Here is a 13,281-nt window from a genome sequence, read left to right on the forward strand (position 1 = left end):
ACTCAGTGAAGCTATGAGCCATGCCATGCGGGGCCATCCAAGATGAACAGGTCATAGTGAAGAGTTCTGGCAAAATGTGGTCCATAGGAGGAGGACATGGAAACTCACCTTGGACTGCAAGGAAATCAAACCAGTTAACCCGGACTGTTCGCTGGGAGCACTGGTGCTCCAGGACTCGGGCCACCCGATTTGAACAACTGACTCACTGGAAAAGACCCTGATGCTGGGAAGGGCTGAAGGCAGAAGGAGAAGGCGGTGGCAGAGGACGAGATGGGTGGATGGCATCACCGACTCAGTGGACGTGAATCTGAGCAAACTCCGGGAGATAGTGAAGGACAGGGAAGCCTGGCATGCTGCAGTCCACGGGGTTGCACGGAGTCAGACACGGCTTAGTGACCAGACAACAACAAACGTAGAAAAGAAACACACGTGGAATTCAGCAAGGTCCCAGGAGACAAAATCAATACACAGAAATCACTCGCATTCCTATACACTGACAATCGGAAAGAGAGATTAAGGGATCAATCCCAGTTACCACTGCAACAAAAAGAATTAAGTATCTAGGATAAACTCACCTAAGGAGACAAAAGAACTGTCCACAGAAAATTACAATACACTGATGAAAGAAATCAAAGATGACATAAGCAGATGGAGAGAGATTCCATGTTCCTGGGTAGGAAGAATCAATATTGTGAAAATGACTATACTACCAAATGCAATCTACGGATTCAGTGCAATCCCTATCAAATTACCCGTGGCATTTTTCACAGAACTAGAACAAAAAATTTCACAGTTCATATGGAAACACAAAAGACCCTGAATAACCAAAGCAGTCTTGAGAAAGAAGAATGGAGCTGGAGGAATCAACCTTCCTGACTTCAGATTGTACTACAATGCTACAGTCATCAAGACAGTATGGTACTGGCACAAAAACAGAAATATAGACCAATGGAACAAGATAGAAAACCCAGAAATAAACCCACGCACCTATGGGTACCTTATTTTTGACAAAGGAGGCAAGAGTATACAGTGGGACAAGACAGCCTCTGCAATAAATGTGTTGGGAAAACTGGACAACTACATGTAAAAGAATGAAATCAGAACAGTTCTAACACCATACACAAAGATAAACTCAAAATGGATTAAAGACCTAAATGTAGGACCAGAAACTATAAAATTCTTAGAGGAAAACATAGGCAGAACACTTGACATAAATCAAAGCAAGATCCTCTATGTAGAAGATCAGAAATAGAGTAACAGAAATAAAAACAAAAGTAAACAAGTGGGACCTGATTAAACTTAAAAGCTTTTGCACAGCAAAGGAAACTATAAGCAAGGTGAAAAGACAACTCTCAGACTGGGAGAAAATAATAGCAAATGGAACAACTGACAGAGGATTAATTTCCAAAATATACAAGCAGCTCATACAACTCAATGCCAGAAAAACAAACCACCCAATCAAAAAGTGGGGAAAAGACCTAAACAGACATTTCTCCAAAGAAGACATACAGATGGCCAACAAACACATGAAAAGATGCTCAGCATCACTCATTATCAGAGAAATGCAATTCAAAACTATAATGAGATGTCACCTCGCACCGGTCAGAATGGCCCTCATCAAAAAGTCTACACACAATAAATGCTGGAAAGGGTGTGGAGAAAAGGGAACGCTCTTGCACTGTTGGTAGGAATGTAAATTGATATAGCCACTATGGAAGACGGTATGGAGATTCCTTAAAAAACTAGGAATAAAAGCACCATATGACCCAACAATCCCACTCCTAAGCATATACCCTGAGGGAAACCAAAACTGAAAAAGACACCTGTATCCCACTGTTCATTGCAGCACTATTTACAATAGCTAGACCATGGACGCAACCCAGATGCCCATCGACAGATGAATGGATAAAGAAGTTGTGGCACATATACACAATGGGATATTACTCGGCCATAAAAAGGAACACATTTGAGTCAGTTCTGATGAGGTGGATGAACTTAGAACCTATTATACAGAGTGAAGTGAGTCAGAAAAAGAAAGATAAATATCGTAGTCTAATGCATCTATGCAAAATCTAGAAAAATGGTGCTGAAGAATTTATTTACAGGGCAGCAATGGAGAAACAGACAGAGAGTAGACTTACAGACATGGGGAGAGGGAAGGAGAGGGTGAGACATATGGAAAGAGTAACATGGAAACTTACATTACCATGTGTAAAATAGACAGCCAACAGGAATTTTCTGTATGGCTCGGGAAACTCAAACAGGGGCTCTGTATCAACCTAGAGGGGTGGGATGGGGGGAGATGGAAGGGAGGTTTGAAACGAAGGGGACATATGTGTACCTATGGCTGATTCATGTTGAGGTTAGAAAACAACAAAATTCTGTAAAGCAATTATCCTTCAATAAAAAGGTAAATTTTAAAAAAAGAAAATAAACACACATGGATATATTATACAACATGGAAATATGACCACTATTTTGTAGTAACTAAGAGGGGCATAATGTATAAAAGTACTAAAATTTTGTACCATTGAGACTAATGTAATATTACAAATGACATATACTTCAATTTAAATAATCCATAGGGTGGCTGAATGGATTCACAAAAATCAATTACATACTGTGTACAGGAGATTTGTGTAAATTTTAAGGCCATGTATAGGATAAAACTGAATAACTGGAAAAAAGATATTCCATGCAAATGATACTTGCCTCACTATTATAAGGCAAAGAAGACTTAAACCTCTCAAAGAAATGAAGGTTATCATATAATCATAAAGGGACTAATTCATCAAGCGATTATGTATGTAACCAACATACATATATTGTATCCTACATAAATATGTATGTATCCAACATTGGAGCATCTCAGCATATAAAGGAAATATGAACACTGTGAAAGGGAAAACATGGAGAAATAAAATAATGGTAAGAAATGTCAGTACCCAACTTTCAACACTGTATAGATCACCCAGGCAGAATACCCACCCAGAAGCACAGAACTTGAATACACACTTGATATCCCGTGACCGTAACAGACATTTACAGTACATCGCACTCAACGGCAGCAAGATTTTCATCCTTCTCAATTATTCATAGAGCATTTCCCAGGATAGATTAAATGTTATACCACAAAAGAAATCCTCAAAAATCTAAGAAGATTGAAATCATGTCAAGCATCATCTCCTACCACAATGGTTCGAAACGGAAACTCAAGAAGAACAATTAAAAATTCAAGGACACTTAGCAATTTGAACAACAAGCTCTGAACAGCCACTGCACACGAGACTAAATCCCTAGGGGACGTCCCTGGTGGTCCAGTGGCTACGACTCTGTGCTTCCAGTGCAGGGGGCCCGGGTTAGATCCTACGCACCGCGACTAAAAATCCCGTGTGCTACAACCAGGACTTGGCAGAGTCAAATTAATAAATATTTTAAAAGAATAAAGCAATAGAGAAATAAAAACTACATATCTTAAAGCAGACAAAATTGGAAATGCTAGTATCTAAGCTCATGGTGTACAGGTAAAACAATTCAAAGAGTTATGTTTACAGTGTTAAGTGCATATATTAAAAAAAAAAAAAAAAGCTCTTGAGAGGCGATCAAGAAGATAAGAGTAGGAAGATACTGAGCTCACCTCCTGCCACAGACACATCAAAATCACAATAATTTACCCAGAAATTATCTCTGAAATGACCTGAAGACTAGCAGAGAAATTCTCCACAACTTCAAGTATAAGGAAGGAGAAACCACAGGTAGGACAGGAGGGTTGGAATCACAGTCTAATGGTACCCACACCTCCAGCACAGTGACTCCCGACTGGAAGGTGTCACAGCCGCATGAGGGGGCCAGGGTCTGAGGCCTCCATCAGGCTGCTCAGCCCAGCACAGCAGGTCTGACTCTGAGAACCTGCCGGGCTCATGTTCCAGAGAGCCGGAGGCTAAGGGAAACTGAGACTCTGCTCTCAGGGGACACCATACAAACTCTCCCCCGTCCTCAGTCCCCGCTCAGAACCAGCAGTTTCAAAGACACCGGGGTCAGACCTACTTGCTCAACTCAAGAGAGCTTCTTGGGGAAGGTGAGAGGCAGCTGGGACTCCTGCTAGGGACTGAGACGTTGGTGGGCAACATTTCGGTCTTCCCTCGACCTGGGGTATACCCTGGTGTACCCCAGCTGCCAGCATGCCTACGGCCCTTCTGCACCACAAGGCCTCACACCCAGACGCACTGGCGGCCTGGCTGATCCCCTCTGCACCTGAAGCCCCACACACCACCACCCATAATCCCACAAAATGCAGGACCTCCTGCCAGTTTAGGCCGGGGTGCAACGCCGCCTACCAGCCAGCCCACAGTAGCTGGCCCCGCCACGCAGCCCACAGAGGGGTCGCCCCTGGGCGCCTGCAGGTGCTGGCCAGGGAATGTGCTGCTGGGCCCTCCAGGCATCTCCTGGGTAAGGCCACTTCTCCAAGACCGGGAAGTGGAATGAACAGAACCTAATGAAGAGAAGTGCACAGAGAATCAGGACACGTAAGGAAACAGAGGAATCTGTTATGAATGTGGTAACAAGATACAACATCAGAAAAAGAACTAGATAAAACAGAGATAAGTGTTCTACCAAAAAAAAAAAAAAGTGTTCAAGGTAATGATTATAGAGATGCTCATCCAAGTCAGGAGAAGAATAGATGGACAGAGTGAGAACTTCAGAGAGTAATAAAATATAATAAAGAACCAAACAGCTGGAAAATACAGTAACTGAGATCAACACACACACACACGAGGGAAGCAACATTAGCTGATGTGATACAGGAGAACAGTGATCTGGAGGACAGAGAAGTGAAAATCACCCAAGCTCAATAGCAAGAAGAAAAAAGAATGGACAAATAGAAAGTGGGACCTCTGAGACAACATCGGGAAATATCAACATGAGCATTATAGGGATCCAGAAAGAAGAGAAGAGAGAAACGGGCAGGGTGAAAGTGAAATCGCTCAGTCCCGTCTGACCCCCAGCAACCCCATGGACTGCAGCCCACCAGGCTCCTCCGTCCATGGGATTCTCCAGGCAAGAGTGCGGGAGTGGGGTGCCACCGCCCTCTCCTAATCAGAAGGTATAATAACTGATAACTCTCCACATCCGGGGAAGGAAGCACAGAGTCCCCATCAAGGTGAAGGGGTCCACACCAAGACATTTTAAAGGGTCAAAAATTAAAGATAAAGAGGGATCATGGATGTAGTGAAATAAAAGCAACTAGTTATGTGTAAGGTATTCCCCTAAGACTGTCAGCTGACTTATCAGCAGACGTCGCAGACCAGGAGGGAATAATAGGGTATATTCAATGTTCTAAAAAGAAAAAAGCCTACAATAAGGACACTCTACCAGCAAGATTATGATTCACAATTGAAAGAGAGATCAGGAGTTTCCCAGACTAGCAAAAGCTAAATGAGTTCGTCACTAATAAAACAGCCTTACAAGAAATTGAAAGCAATTTACTTCAGCTTAAAAGAAGTGTCACTAATCAGTAACAAAAAAACACACAAAAGTAAAAAAATCTCCCTGGAAAAGGTATACGTATATTAAGGGTAGTAAATCAAACACTTATTAAGCTTCTGTAAAGAATAAAAGACAAAAATAGTATTTTTTTTTTTAAAAGAAAGGGCCCAAGTAAACCGGAAATGAAAGAGATAAAGTTATAAGACACCACAGTACGACAAAGAGATTACTACAAACAGTTATATACCAACAAAATGGACAACCCAGAAGGAGTGAATAAATTCCTAGAAACATAAATCTTCTAAGATTGAATCAGGAATAAATAAAAATAGAAACAGAGCAATTATTAGAAATGAAATTGAGTAATCAAAAAATTCCCAATAAACAAAAGTCCAGGACTGGGTGACTTCACTGATAAATTTCTGTCAAACATTTAAAGGAACGTTAACATCTATCCTTCTCAAACTATTCCCCCCAACCTGAAGAAAGAGTGTTTTCAAACTTATTTTCTGAGGCCAGCGTCACCCACAGATGAAAACCAGAGAAGGACCCTATTAAAAAAAAGGAAATCACAGGTCAATATCAGTCATGAACACAGATGCAAAAACCCTTAACAAAACAGTAGGTAACTGAATTCAACAATACATTAAAAGAACCATACACCATGATCAAATGGGGTTTAGCTCACCAATGCAGGAATGTTTCAATATATGCAAACCAACAAGTGACCCACCAGATTAACAGAACAAAGGATAAAAATCATATGATGATCTTCCTCCAGCAAAAGTATTTGGCAAACTTCTGTATCAACAAAATTCAAAATGTGATTTATGACAAAAACTCTCAGTGTGGGCATAAAGGCAACGTAACTTTTATACTAAAGGGTGTGTATGACAAATCAGAGCTACTATCATACTCAGTGGTGAAAAGCTGAAAGAAATTCCTCTAAGAACAGGAGCAAGACAAGCATGCCTACTCTCAGCACTTTTATTCAACACAGTATTAACAGTGCTAGTCACAGCGAAAAAATAAAAATAAAAACTTGGATCTAATTTCTAAAGGAAGTAAAACTGTCACCACTTGCAGATGACATGATAACATGTAGAGAAAACCCTAAAGATTTCACCAAATAATTAGCATAAATAAATTCAGTAAACTTGAAATACACACAAATATAACAGAAAAAGTTATTTTTCTCTGTACTAATAACAAACTATCAGAGAACTTAAGAAAGAAACATGTGATTGTATCAAAAATAATAAAATACCTCAGAATAATTTTAACCGCAGAGGTGAAAGATTTATATACTCCAGAATAAATTTAACCGCAGAGGTGAAAGATTTATATACTCCAAGTATAAGACATTGATAAAGGAAATTAAAGGTGACAAATAAATGAAAAGGTATCATATCCCATGCTCTTGGATTGGAAAAATTAGTCTTTTTAAAAGAGCCTTATTACTCAAAGCAATGTACAGATTTAAAGCAACCCCAATTAAAATACCCATGACACTTTTCACAGAACTACGACAAATGATCCTAAAATAAATACAGAACCACAAAATACCCACGTTGCCAAAGCAATCCTGAGGATAAAGACCCAAGCTGGGGACAGCACGCTCCCAACTGTGTGAATGCAGCGAAACGGGCCTCTTGCTTTCTTGCCCCATCCAGTGTGCTCAATTACGAGTTAGTTTCATGCCTGGGGGCTGGGAAGAAGACTCACAGGATTCTCCGAAGACACTAATGTGGCACAGATGCTACTAACTGTGTCACGGACTCCGTCAGGAAGCCCATCCACGAGTCAACAGGGATGCTTCACTCAGCCTCCAAACTGGACAGAGGGCACCCTCGGCGTTCAGCACAGCTTACCACCACAAATCCTCACGGTTTGGTGGTTGGTTCACCATGTGCGCTCCCCACCAAGGCCCTGAGAGCAAGCTTTGGGCAACAGCTTGAGAACACACACAGAAAGCTGGGTCACCTCTGCAGGACAGAGGCAGACCATACATTTCTGCAGTAGCACCATCCTTAGGAGAAGAAAAGAGGGGCTGTCAGCACCCAGCCTATTGTGTTGCAAGATCAAAAGATGGTATATAAGCGCAAGAACTCTGCCAAAAGATGTGATAAGAATGTGAAACAGGTTTATCCATAAAGGCCTGAGAAAGCCGAGAAAGCCCTCTCTAATTCTAGAGGGCTGACAGAGGGTGTTTCCTTCCTGAAGACAATCAGTAAACCCTGAAGCAGGTGGCTGCTACTTGGGAAGTGAATATAGTAGCACAAACACCCCAGGAACATTAAAAAAAACAAAAGTAATCTAACAATACTAAATGACTTCACAAGTCTTCCAGTTATCAACCCCAAAGACTTAGAAATCTTCAATCTACCTAATTAATAAGTTTAAAAAGCTGTTACAGGAGATCTCAGTAAGCTACAAGGAAAGACAGAAAGAGAGTTCTGCTACTGCTAAGTCACTTTAGTCGTATCTGACTCCGTGTGACCCCGTAGACGGCAGCCCACCAGGCTCCCCTGTCCCTGGGATTCTCCAGGCAAGAACACTGGAGTGGGTTGCCATTTCCTTCTCCAATGCATGGAAGTGAAAAGTGAAAGTGAAGTCGCTCAGTCGTATCCGACTCTTAGCTTCCCCATAGACTGCAGCCTACCAGGCTCCTCCGTCCATGGGATTTTCCAGGCAAGAGTACTGGAGTGGGGTGCCATCGCCTTCTCCAACAGAAAGAGAGTTCAATGAAGTCAGAAAAAAAAAAAAAAGGAAGAAAAGAGCAGAAAAACATAACAGGCAAAAACTGTAAAAAAGAACCAAAAACCAGTCTGGAGCTAAAATGAATGAAATGAAAAATGTCAGAGAAAAGTGGATACTTATAGCATTTTGACAAATATGCAGGTAAAATGAGGTATTTTGTGAAATAAAAAACATAAAAGGAGAAAAAAAGAACAGAACGCTTACAGGCATGCAAAGATAAGTTTCTGTCAGCATAAAATGGACTGTTTTAACTATGGGATGTTTTCTGTGTGCCCTACGGTAGCCACAAAGCAAAAAGCTCTTTAGCAGAATCACAAACAGTAAAAAAAAAAAAAAAAAAAAAGCAAGCATAGCATACCAACTTGGTAAACTACTGATTTACAGAGATAGACAGGCACAGAGGGGGAAAAGAAACAATGGAGTAACAAAACAGTCAGAAAGCAATTGATAACATGTCAGTCTAAGTCCATACATGTCTAAAATCACTCTAAATGTAAACAGATTGAGTTCACAAATCAAAGCCACAGAGTGGCGGGCTGGATAAATAAGGCCTAGTTATAGTCTGCATATAAGACACTCATTTCAGCTCGAAGAACACAAATAGGCTCAAAGTGAAGGGATGGATGACTGTATTTCATGCGAGTGGAAGCCAAATAACGTGGAGGCAGCCACACTCACGTCACATAAAACAGACTTTAAGTCAAAACCAACAGCAAGACACAAAGAAGCTGATTTTATAATGATACAAGGATTAATACTTCAAGAAGATATAAATGAAAAGTCAGCCCTCAGGATGGGAGAGAATATTTGCAAATGAAGCAACTGACAAGGGATTAATCTCCAAAATATACAAACACCTCATGCAGCTCAATTAAAAAAAAACCAATCAAAAATTGGGTGGAAGATCTAAATAGACATTTCTCCAAAGACATATGGATAGCTAAAAAGCACAAGATGCTCAACATTATTAATTATTAAAGAAATACTAGTCAAAACTATTCAGTACAATGAGGTATCACTTCATACCAGTCAGAATGCCCATCATCAAAAAATCTACATACAGTAAATGCTGGGTAGGGTGTGGAGAAAAAGGAACCCTCCCACACTGTTGGTGGGAATGTAAACTGGTACAGCCACTTCTGAGAACAGTAAGGAGGTTCCTTAAAAAATGAAAAATGGAGCTACCATCAGTTCAGTTGAGTTGTGCAGTCATGTCCGACTCTTTGTGACCCCATCCCCTGCAGCACGCCAGGCCTCCCTATCCATCACCAACCCCCAGAGTTTACCCAAACTCGTGTCCATTGAGTCGGTGATGCCATCCAACCATTTCATCCTCTGTCATCCCGTTCTCTTCCCGCCTTCAATCTTTCCCAGCATCAGAGCTACCATATCCAGCAATTCCACTCCTGGGTATATATCCAGGGAAAATCATAACTTAAAGAGACACATGCACCCCAATGTTCATAGCGGCACTATTTGCAATAGCTGGGACATGGAAGCAACCTAAATGTCCATCAACAGGGGAATGGATAAAGAAGATTCAGTATGTACTGTGGAGTCCCATATTGAGGTCACAGGTATGAGGCCACAGATGCGGAGCCCAGCACTGTTATCTCTGGAACTGACTGAACTCTACAGCAACCATTGCTAAGAGCTCCCCTATAGTCCTTACCGACCAGTTCCCTGACCCCATATTAGGTAAAAATACCCATCCTGGTACTCACCCAAAAGTGCCCTAACCAGTCACCTAGTGCCTCACTTTCAGTAAGAATTTTCTGTCTTGAGGCTATAATACTTGGCTACTGGCCCACAAAAGGGCTTCCCTGGTGGCTCAGATGGTAAAGAATCTACCCGCAATGTTCAATCCCTAGGTTGGGAAGATCCCCTGGAGAAGGGAATGGCAATCCACTCCAGTATTCTTGCCTGGAGAATTCCATGGACAGAGGATCCTGGTGGGCTACAGTCCATGGGGTTGAAAAGAGTCAGACACAACTGAGCGTCTTTCACCCAAGTTCAAGCCCAGGAAAGCGTTGGCTCTCCTTTGAGCCTGCCGACCGTTTATCCCCTTCCCCCTCTCTAGTCTCCCTTTGGTAGGTGCTCCCTGATCTGTCAGGAAGTCGGCCTGACTGTGCTTGCAGTGCCCACGTTATCTCTGATATTTGTGCTTAATAAACAAGCTCCTTTCTGAAATACTCCATGTCTGGAGATTCTTTCCCAACCCTCGCACAGACCACAACACATATATACAATGGAACATTACTCAGCCATAAAAAAGAATGAAATAATGCCATTTGCAGCAACATGGATAGAACTAGAGACTGTCATACTGAGTGAAGTCAGAGAAAGGCAAATATATCACTTATGTGTGGAATCTTAAAAAAAAAAAAAGGGTACAAACGAACTTATCTACAAAACAGAATTACAGATGTAGAAATCAAACATCCTTACTGAGATTAGGGTGGGGGAGGGATAAATTGGGAAATTGGGAATGACCTATATGCTGCTAAGTCACTTCAGTCGTGTCCGACTCTGTGCGACCCCATTGACGGCAGCCCATCAGGCTCCTCCATCCGAGGGATTTTCCAGGCAAGAGTACTGGAGTGGGGTGCCACTGCCTTCTCCTGGGAATGACCTATACACACTACTATATTACGATATGTAAAATAGATTACTAAGGACCAACTGTATAGCATGGGGAAATCTATTCAGTAGTCCATAATGGCCTATAAGAGAAAAGAATCTAAAAAAGAATGGATATATGCAGATGTATAATTGATTGCTGTACACCTGAAGCTAATATAACATTGTAAATCAACTAGATTAGAAAAAAAAAATAAGATCAAATTATATGCTGCCTATCAGAGACTGACTTCAGTGTTAAAAACACAAATTAGGCTCAAAGTGAAGCTTTAGAACAAGACATGCCACACAAGTGGAAACTAAAGGAAAGCAGTGGTAGCGAGAGTCATACCAGACAAAACAGAGTCTCAGCCAAAAGCTGCAACAAGAAAAAAAATTAAGGTCATTATATGATAGGAGAAGGGCAAGATGGCAGAGTAGAAGGATGTGTGTTCATCTTCTCCTGCGAGAACTCCAAAATTCAACTCGCTGCTGAACAACCATCGACAGAATGTTGCATCCCACCAAAAAGAGATACCCCACATCCAAGCGCAAAGAGAAGCCCCAGCAAGAAGGTAGGAGGGGCGAAATCGCCTTTAGACTCAAACCCCATACCCACCAGAGATGCTCAGAGGGCTCAGACAAAACACCAGGATCCAGAGACCGCCTCCCCGCCAGAGACTGAGCCAGACCTGTGTTTGAGTCTACTACTGTGGGGAAGAATCCCTTAGAAGAAATGGGTAGCCATCATAGTCAACAAGAGAGTCCAAAATGGAGTACTTGGGTGTAATCTCAAAAATGACAGAATGATCTCTGTTCGTTTCCCAGGCAAACCATTCAATATCACAGTAATGCAAGCCTATGCCCCAATCACTAATGCTGAAGAAGCTGAACGGTTCAATGAAGACCTACAAGACCTTCTAGAATTAATACCCAAAAAAGATCTCCTTTTCATCATGCTGCTGCTGCTGCTAAGTCACTTCAGTCGTGTCTGACTGTGTGACCCCATAGACGGCAGCCACCAGGCTCCGCCGTCCCTGGGATTCTCCAGGCAAGAACACTGGAATGGGTTGCCATTTCCTTCTCCAATGCATGAAAGTGAAAAGTGAAAAGTGAAGTCGTTCAGTCGTGTCCCACTCTTAGCAACCCCATGGACTGCAGCCTATCAGGCTCCTCCATCCATGGGATTTTCCAGGCAAAGTACTGGAGTGGGGTGCCATTGCCTTCTCCGCCTTTTCATCATAGGGGACTGGAATGCAAAAGTAGGCAGTCAAGAGGTACCTGGAGTAACAGGCAAATTCGGCCTTGGAGTACAGAATGAAGAGGGCAAAGGCTAACAGAGTTTTGCCAAGAGAATGCACTGGTCATAGCAAACACCCTCTTCCAACAACACAAGAGAAGACTCTACATATGGACACCACCAGATGGTCAATACGAAAATCAGACTGATTATATTCTTTGCAGGCGAAGATGGAGAAGCTTTATGCAGTCAGCAAAAACAAGACTGGGAGCTGAATGTAGCTCAGATCATGAAATCCTTACTGCCAAATTCAGATTTAAATTTGAAGAAAGTAGGGAAAACCACTCGACCAATTCAGGCATGACCTAAATCAAATCCCTTACAATTATACAGTGAAAGTGACACATAGCTTCAAGGGATTACATCTGACAGACAGAGTGCCTGAAGAACTATGGACAGAGGTTCGTGACACTGTACAGAAGGCAGTGGTCAAGACCTTCCCCAAGAAAAATGCAAAAGGACAAAATGGTTGTCTGAAGATGCCTTACAAATAGCTGAGAAGAGAAGCGAAAGGCAAAGGAAAAAAAGAAAGAGATATCCATCTGAATGCAGAGTTCAAAGAATAGCAAGGAGAGATGAGAAAGCCTTCCTCAGTGATCAACGCAAAGAAATAGAGGACAACAATAGAATGGAAAAGACTAGAAATCTCTTCAAGAAAATTAGAGATACCAAGGGAACATTTCATGCAAAGATGGGCACAATAAAGGACAGGAATGGTATGGACCTAACAGAAGCAGAAGATATTAAGAGGAGGTGGTAACAATATACAGAAGAACTGTACAAAAAAGATCTTCATGACCAAGATAACCATGATGGTGTGATCACTTACCTAGAGCCAGACATCCTGGAATGCAAAGTGAAGTGGACCTTAGGAAGCATCATTACAAACAAAGCTAGTGGAGGTGATGGAATTCCAGTTGAGCTATTTCAAATCCTAAAAGATGATGCTGTGAAAGTGCTGCACACAATATGCCAGCAAATTTGAAAAACTCAGCAGTGGCCACAGGACTGGAAAAGGTCAGTTTTCATTCCAAAACCAAAGAAGGGCAATGCCAAAGAATGTTCAAACTACCGCACAATTGCACTCATCTCACATGCTAGCAAAGTAATGCTCA

The sequence above is a fragment of the Bos javanicus genome, chromosome 22 (genome assembly GCF_032452875.1).
Source record: "Bos javanicus breed banteng chromosome 22, ARS-OSU_banteng_1.0, whole genome shotgun sequence".
In the NCBI taxonomy this organism is placed as follows: Eukaryota; Metazoa; Chordata; class Mammalia; order Artiodactyla; family Bovidae; genus Bos; species Bos javanicus.